The sequence below is a fragment of the Telopea speciosissima genome, chromosome 7 (genome assembly GCF_018873765.1).
Source record: "Telopea speciosissima isolate NSW1024214 ecotype Mountain lineage chromosome 7, Tspe_v1, whole genome shotgun sequence".
Lineage (NCBI taxonomy): Eukaryota > Viridiplantae > Streptophyta > Magnoliopsida > Proteales > Proteaceae > Telopea > Telopea speciosissima.
The window spans coordinates 32,912,309-32,921,992 of NC_057922.1; positions in this window are offsets into that span (position 1 = coordinate 32,912,309).

Consider the following 9,684-nt stretch of genomic DNA (forward strand, 5'->3'; position numbering starts at 1 on the left):
AGCTAACATATCTCCGCTGCCAGCTCAAAGAACCTTAGCCCATTTATTTTCTATTAAAGTTAAAATGAGGAAAGAAGAACCTAAACAATAGCTGCAGGCTGAGTGGAGTTTCAAGTCACCCCTGCATTTGAGTAGCTGATGTAAAACATATGGCACTGTCTCTGGTTGTCATGTATCCTGTTTTGTTGAGCATGCAATGCAGCATTTAAATTGACACAATCAGGTTTTTCAGCTTCATAGACTAAGCGATATGGATTTGGTAACCTCCTTGGTTTTCACCCGAAACAGTTCATATAAGTTACTCAGAATCTGGATTTTCATGTTCTTGTCATACTACCCTGATAGGACAGTGGATGATGCCCACTAGGGTTCCATAACCAGTAGTTTCCTCCCCATGGCCCCAATAAATTTGAACAGGACACAATCTTAAGTACCAAATTTTCTTTTGATTCAGAAATCATAATGCCAAAGGGTGCGATACAGTGGACCAAACTACATGAGCTGAAGGCTTAAAAAGCTTACTCAAGCATAGTTTTGGCAAATTAAATCCAAATCTTTCCTATAGATGGCTGTTTATGACTCCTTGTAGTAAATACAAAGCTTCATAAGAATTCTTTTAGCTTAATCTTGTGGTCATTGTGAAAAATCAAGATAAACAGCTTTCCATGCTTTGTTTACTTACCCTGTGAGTCCAGCTCTCTAGCTGGCATATCTTATTGATCTTAGAGCCTTCAATGGCCTTCATTATTGCTGTCTTGTAACATTAGGCAAAGATTGAGATGAGGCTATGGATCATTCAAGTTGTGTTGATAGATGACTAGAATATCATTGGGGTTAGTTTGTCTTGGGTGGATATAGGTCATTCATGGGTCTATAGATTTAAAAAGTTGAATCAGAATCGGTGGAATAATCTGATTCAACTCAAAATCAGATTCTACCGATTTTGATGAATGTTGATTCCCAACTCATTTTTTTAGAAGCCGTCATGAATGCACTTGGATCTTCATTTTTTTTCTATTATTTTCCCTTCTTTTAGTCAGTAAAATATCAGTAAACCAATGAACTATATATGGCTGCGGCCGATTTTATTGATTCTCAATTGATAATGATATGATTTAAACTAAAATTGAATCGATGGACGCCGATCTCATGTTAGTGCAGGGTTTTAAAACCATGAAGGGGTCTAATCCGAATGGTAAATCATTGAGGAACTGATCATGAAGATTGCAAATAGAATACTAAGCATGGTTGTAGGGGATGTCAATCCTGACTCCTTGTCTGTTTTGCATGTTGGATCTCTAAGTTATCTCCCACGCCCCTCATCTTAGTTGGCGTAGGGTTCTGGGGCAACATTCGAATCGCCTGAGATGAAGAAGGGCTGCCTAAAAACTGTTAGGGTTTAGGGTTTAAGCACAAGGTTGTTTAAAGCATTACACCCTGAGTATCTAGTTTGAAATACCCAGACTGCTGCCTCCAGCTAGTATTTATAAGAAACTAGGGTTTAGGTCAGATGAGCTAATTACTAGATTGCCCCTTACAGCCTGAGTATTAATACAAGTAGGATTATATTAGAACATATGAAAGGATATTACATAAATACCCTTACAATCTCCTCCTATGTTCTACATATATCCACCACACATGTATAGAAAATCATTGTTCAATCAGTAATTGAATCAATATAAATTGAATAAATTGAATATCAATAATCCAATAAATCAAATAACCAATAAGTAAACTTCAAGAAATAAAACTAGGGTTTTAGATCAAAACTAAACTCAACACTAAATCCGAAGTTCCAAATGCAAGTGGCTAAACCAAAACAAATAATCAAAAGGAAAAGTCCTTGCAGTCCATGTGACTTTATTCATCAAGTAAGTCATCATCATCGAGATCCAGATTCAACCGTTCTCCTCCATCTTCGCCATTTTCTGTAATTTGTCAAATATGAATTTCATAAGATAATATGAATTCAATCATTTGTACAATAGTATCTAGTTCAACAATAAGAACTTAGTATATTCCATATATGGCTGAAGGTAAATAAAAAAAAACAATAAGCATCATCATCAAGTTTCTTTATAAGAACTCGATCCTATATAGTCTCTATCACAGTGACCTTACCATGTTTCCATTTGGAATATTGTGTTCGCCATATCAGTCATAGATTTATGTTGTATCATCAAATTTGGAATGGTACACCATACTATGAAAGACATGTTATCAAATTTGGAATGACATAAAGACAAGCACAATATCATTGAAACATATCAAACAATTTTCATATTCCTTTGTGGAATAACAAAGTAAGAAAACTTTACATGAAAATCTGCTACACCATCAAGTTTGGAATGGTTTCATAAACCCCCATACTTAGTAACCTAACTAAGTTATCTGAAACATGTAAACTGTCTCGAATGCTTTTTAAGGCTATATGAGATTCGAATAATTCAAAATAATACTGGGTTAGGTTAAGACCTGACTAAATGATCTTTAACCCCATCTCCCCCATAATTTTGAATGTTCGATCTTTGTTCAATCTCTTTGTAAGGGTATCTGTCATATTATCCTTCGATCTCACATCAATCAAAGTGATAATCCCTTGTTCTGTTCGATAATTCAGCATGGCCTGTTTCAGCCTGATGTGTCTCCTCTTACCATTAAATAGTGAGTTATTCATAATCGTCTTTGTTGCTTGATTATCACAGAATATAGATATAGAGTTTAACTTAAAATTCCTCAATGGAATATCCATGATCAGATCCTTTATCTACTCTGCTTCATCTCCTGTAGAAGCTAGAGCATAAAGTTCCGATTCCATAGATGACAGAGCAATACCAGTCTGTCTCTTGGACTTCCATGCTACAGCTGCTGCTCCTAGTGTATATACATAACCACTAGTGGATCTGCTGTCTCCCAAATCTGAGCACCAAGATGCATCAGAATATCCTTCCAAAGTTGGAGGATATCCAGTATAACATAGAGCATAACCTAGAGTACCCTTAAGGTATCTCATCAGCCTCGTCAAGGCATCCCAATGCTCTTTTCCAGGATTACTAGTGAAACGACTCAGCATGCCTACCGTAAAGGCTATGTCTGGCCTAGTGCAACTCATTGCATACATGAGACTACCAATTAGTTTAGAATATTCTAACTGATTCACAGTATCGCCTGTGTTAGGTTTCAACCGTTTGTTATAGTCATAGGGTGTCTCAATCGGTTTACAATCACTGTGTCCCCAACTAGAAAGTAGCCTCTCAATGTAATGAGACTGACTAAGGATGATCCCCTGCTCATCGAAGCTTACTCTCATCCCAAGAATGGTGTCTACCACACCAAGATCTTTCATGTCGAATTCTTTGGACAAGGTTACTTTAATGTCACTCACTACAGAGAGATCAGAACCTAAAATCAACATGTCGTCAACATACAAGCAAATAATCGCGACTTTGTTTGACTCAGACAAAAAATAAAGGCACTTATCCGAGTTGCTGGTTTGAAAACCAAGGCTCTTTACTGTCTTGTCAAACTTCTCATGCCACAATTTAGGTGCTTGTTTAAGACCATAAAGAGATTTGTTTAATTTATAAATTCTTTTTTCTGAGCCTTCCATGGCAAACCCTTCAGGTTGGTTCATGTAGATTTCCTCTGTTAGATTTCTATTTAAAAAAATCATTTTTACATCCATTTGATGCACAACATAATGCTCAATAGATGCTATGGCAAGAAGAATTCTTATCGTTGTCAAATGGCTGACTGGGGAGTAGAAGTCAAAATAGTCTATCCCTCTCACCTGGGTATAACCCTTAGCTGCTAACCGTGCTTTATACCTGGCTATAGACCCATTCGGATTACGTTTCTTCTTCAGTACCCACTTACATCCTATTGTCTTGGCCCCTCTAGGCAGATTAACAAAGTGCCAGGTCTCATTCTGCATTAAAGAGCTATTTGCTCATCAATGGCTTTTTTCCATAGCAGTGAGTCCCTAGATCTCATCGCTTCCTTATAGGTGGATGGATCAGCCTCTAAATGGTAGGTCACAAAATCTTCACCAAAATCTTTGGGTACTCTATCTCTAGTAGATACTCTTCTAGGTTCTGATTCAGGGAGCATTGTGGGAGTAGTGTCAGAAACAATTGGTTCAGATTCCAAAGGTGATTCTGTAATCATTTTAGTAAAACTAGGCAAGGTCAGGCCTTTATCTCTGAGGAATTATCTTCAAAAAATATAGCATCCCTAGATTCTATCACCACATTGGTTGATAGATCCAAAAATTGGTCTACAGCACTGTCTTCTGCACAACCTAGATACACACAAGTGTTTGTTCTAGGTCCCCCCTTAGGTCTCCTAGGGTCTTGTATCCTAACATAAGCTATATAACCCCAAACTTTAAGAGTGTCATATCTATAGGGATGGTTATGCCATAGTTCATAAGGTGTAGAAATCAGTTTTGAATGTGATAGTCTATTTAGAATGTGATTTGTAGTTAACACTACTTCTCCCCAATAGCAAGAGGGCATGCCAGCTGTCAATAACATGGAGTTTAACATCTCTGTTAACGTCCTGTTCTTTCTTTCACCTATGCCAATTGATTGAGGTGAGTAAGGAGCAGTAGTTTTAAGGATTATACCTGCAGAGACACATAATTCCTTGAACTCTATCAATTTGTATTCTCCTCTCCTATCACTTCTAAATCTTTTAATTTTCAAGTTTAACTGATTTTCTACTCTATTCTTGAAAATTTTAAAATTTTCAAATGCTTCATCTTTAGATTTTAACAGGTATAAATGACAATACCTAGAAAAATTGTCTATAAATGTTATCAAATACTTTCGACCTCCTTTAGTTGTGTAGCTTTTAAAGTCACAAATATCAGAATGTATAAGTTCAAGAAGTTGAGTGGTCCTAGAAATCGGTCTGAAAGGTTTTCTAGTTATTTTGGTTTGAGCACACATTTCACATCTGTTAAATCTAATTGAAGTGTCTAATGGTAAATTATGAGTTTTAGCTAATTTGAGCATTTTCCTATAGTTCACATGTCCTAACCTACAGTGTAGTATTTTTGCATCAAATGAAGTATGGCTAACCTGGTTTATTGTCTCATTAGCTAAACTCAACCTAAACATACCATTCAAATTGTAGGCACATCCAAAATAAAAGGAGTTAACAGATAATGTTACTCTACCACTACTAAAAGTAATAGACATGCCAGCATCAAGCAAAATTCTAATTGAAAGTAAATTCTTTTCAAAACCAGAAAAGATTTTAATATTTTTCAAAGTAAGTATTTTACCTGATGAAAGAACTAGGTTCGTTGTCTCTTATTGAATCACTTCCAAGACGTCTCTATTTGCAATATTGACAGTCTCTGCTACTTGAACAACATCAGTGAGCAGGTCCTTGCTATTACAAACATGATAAGTCGCCCCAGAATCTAACCACCAATCTAAAGATGTACTGGCCAACCCCTTACCCTTACTAACCATGACAACAAAGTTAGTAGGCTCAGTCTTGTCCACCAACATGTGAACTTCCTTCTGTGGTGTGTCAGTGTTCCCTTTCTTAGGACCCCTACACTCAGATGTATAGTGACCCCATTTTTCGCAGTTGCGACATCTGCCCTTCTTTTTAAAGTTAGTTTTTTTGGCCTCCAACAGTTGGAGTTCTTTCTTAGGTGGCTTAGACTGCCTAGAATTTTTTTTGGATTGTGAAACTAAATTGGCAGATGCCTGTTGTTGTTTCACCATCTCTAAGTTATTCTTGGCTCTGTTCTCATCTTCGATTCTAATGAACCGTTTGAGATTATCTAGCCCCACCTGTGTTTTCTTCCTATGCATCTCAATTTTATTGGATTGCCAGGTAGAGGGTAACTTAAAAATAATTGCACCCACTAAAAATGCATCAACAACAGGGATATTTTCTTGGTTCAGTTTTGTTCTCAAGTTTTCAAAGTCTGTTACTTGAGGAAGTATTTCCTTATCTTCTTGAAGCTTGAAATCCATAAACTTGTCAACCAAGTGAGTTTTTGATAGGTCCTTCTCATTTTTGAATTGGGCTTCTAAGTTTTCCCAAATCTCTTTTGCAGTCTCATATTTACTATAGGTCTCTGCCAGCCTATCTGACAGGCAGTTCAATAGGTAGTCTTTGCAAAAGTCTTCATCACATATCCATTGGGCTTCAGTTAGGTCCGTGCAATCAGAAAATTTATTTACTATAGTGTAGAAAATATTGAGGTACTTCAGTCCAAACTGAGTCCTCCTTTTCCAAGAACTGAACTCAGAGCCACTAAAGCTTTTCAATTTGATCATCTCAATTGGAACAACATGTTTCTCCATTGTTACATGATTTGTTTATATGTCTAAGGAATAACTCAAATAAAAATAAATACTCAAAGGAACAATCATACCTGAGATGGAGAACCCTGAATTTAGATGGTGGAGGAAAGGATCGCAAAATTGCAGTGGTGTTGGCTCTGATGCGGTGTTGACTGTTCGCAGATAGTGGCTGAACCCAAGAAAAGAAAACTTTCTACCAAAGCTGCTTTTTTTTTTTCAAACAACCAAAAGGTTTGTACGGACAAAAACTGGTTTTGTCTTCTTCTACTTTTCATTTGTTTTTTTTTTTTAAATAATCAAATCAAAGGAAGTAGAAAAGAGATTTGAAACAACGATTCTATAGATCTTCCACTTCCACTTTATTTGATTTGACAAAACCAAAAGAGACTTAATGCTTTTCCAAAGCAATATATCTGTTTTACCGTTTGTAATCAAACCACCATGGAATACCTTTGATTAAAAGTTCTTTGACAAAAAAGCTGTAGAACGTCCTTTTGATTTTTATTTTAAAAAAAATATATAAATCAAAGCACGCAGAAGCTTTCTTTTGCGAAGATGCAAAAAACCTCCTGACAAATTCTGTAGACGCACTTTGGATCAAAGTAATAAACAACGTCTTGCCGTGAACGACAATGCACAAAATAAAGCCAGAGAAAGAGATCCGAAATCCTAAGCCAATCATAGAGATCATCTTGCCGTGAATGATAAACGCCAACAAAATAAGGATTGCAAAATCGATCTTCCAATCATAATTCGATCTCCAAAGTTGATCGAGATAAAATACCTAATGCTTTAAGATTGTTAGGGTTTAGGGTTTAAGCACAAGGTTGCTTAAAGCATTACACCCTGAGTATCTAGTTTGGAATATCCAGACTGCTGCCTCCAACTAGTATTTATAGGAATCTAGGGTTTAGGTTAGATGAACTAATTACTAGATTGCCCCTCACAGCCTGAGTATTAATACAAGTAGGATTATATTAGAACATATGAAGGGATATTACATAAATACCCTTACAAAAACTACATACGCAGCCTCCATTGATAGCAGGGGGTGGGTTCCAAGATAAATAAAGGGAAGAGAACTGAAATAAGGCAAAAGGTTTCGTGTACAAATCCCCTCTCCTTGAAATAAATCAAAATAAAAACGAAAACTTGTATAAGCATTACTTAAAAGAAAAGAGCAAATCATCATGGCATGGCAAGACTATAACATATCAAAATGGAGCATTTAAATGGATCTACATCATAGGATAATCATGAACATAGGAAGTAGAGAACATGGCCTAAGCCTAGAACATACAAAATAAAGACTAAAGATGCAAGAAAAAGAAGGTAGTAAAATGACGTGCATGAACAAAGAACATGAAATAAGACAATGCAACACATCAAAATAAAACATAGTGTATGACCACTACCTAGAGGGGTAGGATAACACGCCCTTTGGGGTATGCAGTAAAGAAGAAAGAAGAGATGAGTGAAAATAATCAAAAACTTGGTTTAGAACTTTACGTAATTGAAGACCAACACGGAGAAGAGGTTGGAGACTTCTCTTGACTCAAGAGAGAAGCCTCAACTTCAGATTCAAGTCACCCACACTTAGTGTTTCTTGACTCACTCTCTCTCTCTCTCTCTCTCTCTATCTAACTGAGAGGGTATTTATAGATTTAAGAATGATTACACAGCCCTTAAAACTTCTTAGGGTCAACAAACCCCATCCAAATCGTCCAATTTGCTTTCTCTATGTTACTTTCATCAATGGTACAAAAGGTTGCTAACACCACTTGGCAAATCAAAATAACCTATCACGTCTAAAGGATGCCTTGGAACCAAGGAATGAACCTAGATGGGTTCATGGCCTCCAAAAAAACTCCCAACACATACAAGCTATCAACATCCAAAAATATAGAATCCACTTATACTGGGAAATTTCCAGAATTCGTTGTCGATCTAGCTTGGTTCGACAACGAAGCCATGCTAATGAATAGACTTTGATATCGAGTCAAGCACTTATATTGCCGAACATAACTTTCTGTCTGTCGATGTGTGGACATGATAAGGTCGACATTACATTTTAAATGAGCTATTGATTAATAGATAATAGGGTAAATTACATGTCACCACTTGGTTTTCAAACGAAACTCAGATCACCCCCTGGTTTTTTGAAAAAATTCAAATTACCACCTGGTTTAGACCCCAATATGACAAATTAGTCCTACCGTTAGTTTTATGTTGTTAAGTGATGATGTTAGCTAGTTAAATAAATTTAAATCTCTAAACTACCTTGGACCAATGTTGAAGATGAAGGAAGGGTAGTATTGTAAATTTAATTTCAATGTTTTAGTACAAGGGTAAAGTAGTCCTTTCACACCAATAACTAACAGCAGACTAACACCGTTACTATAGAGGGGGTGATTTGAGTTTTTTCAAAAACCAAGGGGTAATCTGAGTTTCGTTTGAAAATCAGGGGGTGACGTGTAATTTACCCTAGATAATATGTAGCAACAGAATCTTGTTTGCAAATTGGGCCCTTTTAAATATCGAAATGACCATAGTTTCGAATGTCAAATATTGCCGCTTTATCCAGTTTTCTTATAAACTAGACTAGTTGGGTTGATTTTGCAATCTAGGTACGCCCATACTTAGGCCTCGTATGGACAAATTGAATAATTTAAAATTAAAGGCATTTTTTATTATATCTCACATACTTTAAATTGGTCTGGAAATGAAGGATAGTACTGGTCAGTAGTGACTGCCTCTAGTGTAAATCCCACTCATTAAAATGAATTATTCTTTCAATTAACAAATGAGCTCATTTTTGTACTAAACTTAGGTATAACAAAATAATCTGCCATTGGAACATACAAACAAATTTCTGAATCAAACAATCATTGTTCATCGGATTTCTCCTCTAAGGGTATTTTGGTTATTTTCATGAATGATTTGTAGACGTTTCATGAAGTGCGTGAGACTCCCCAAATCTATAAATACCAGACCCCTATGTCTTGAGGGATGTTCATCATTACCAAAAGCACAGTATATACGGTGACAAAATGAGGTGTTTACAATCGTCAACTTGATATGAAGGAGATGTTCACTTCCTCTCTTTACCTAGGGGTCACCCCTTTTGGTCTCCCGAGCTAAGAGTAGACACTTGAATGGCATAATTCAAAAGTTTGCCATTTGGAAAATGCCCTTGTTGTCCCAATCTGGGTGGTCTGCACTTATTACACTTCCGCTGAATCTAACGAGGCTCAGGTGCGGAGCCTTTCACTATGGACTGAGTCTATGCAAAGTTAGAGCACCAGCAAGATACTGCCAAAAAGTCGCGTCAGCGCTCAAGCATGCGAAA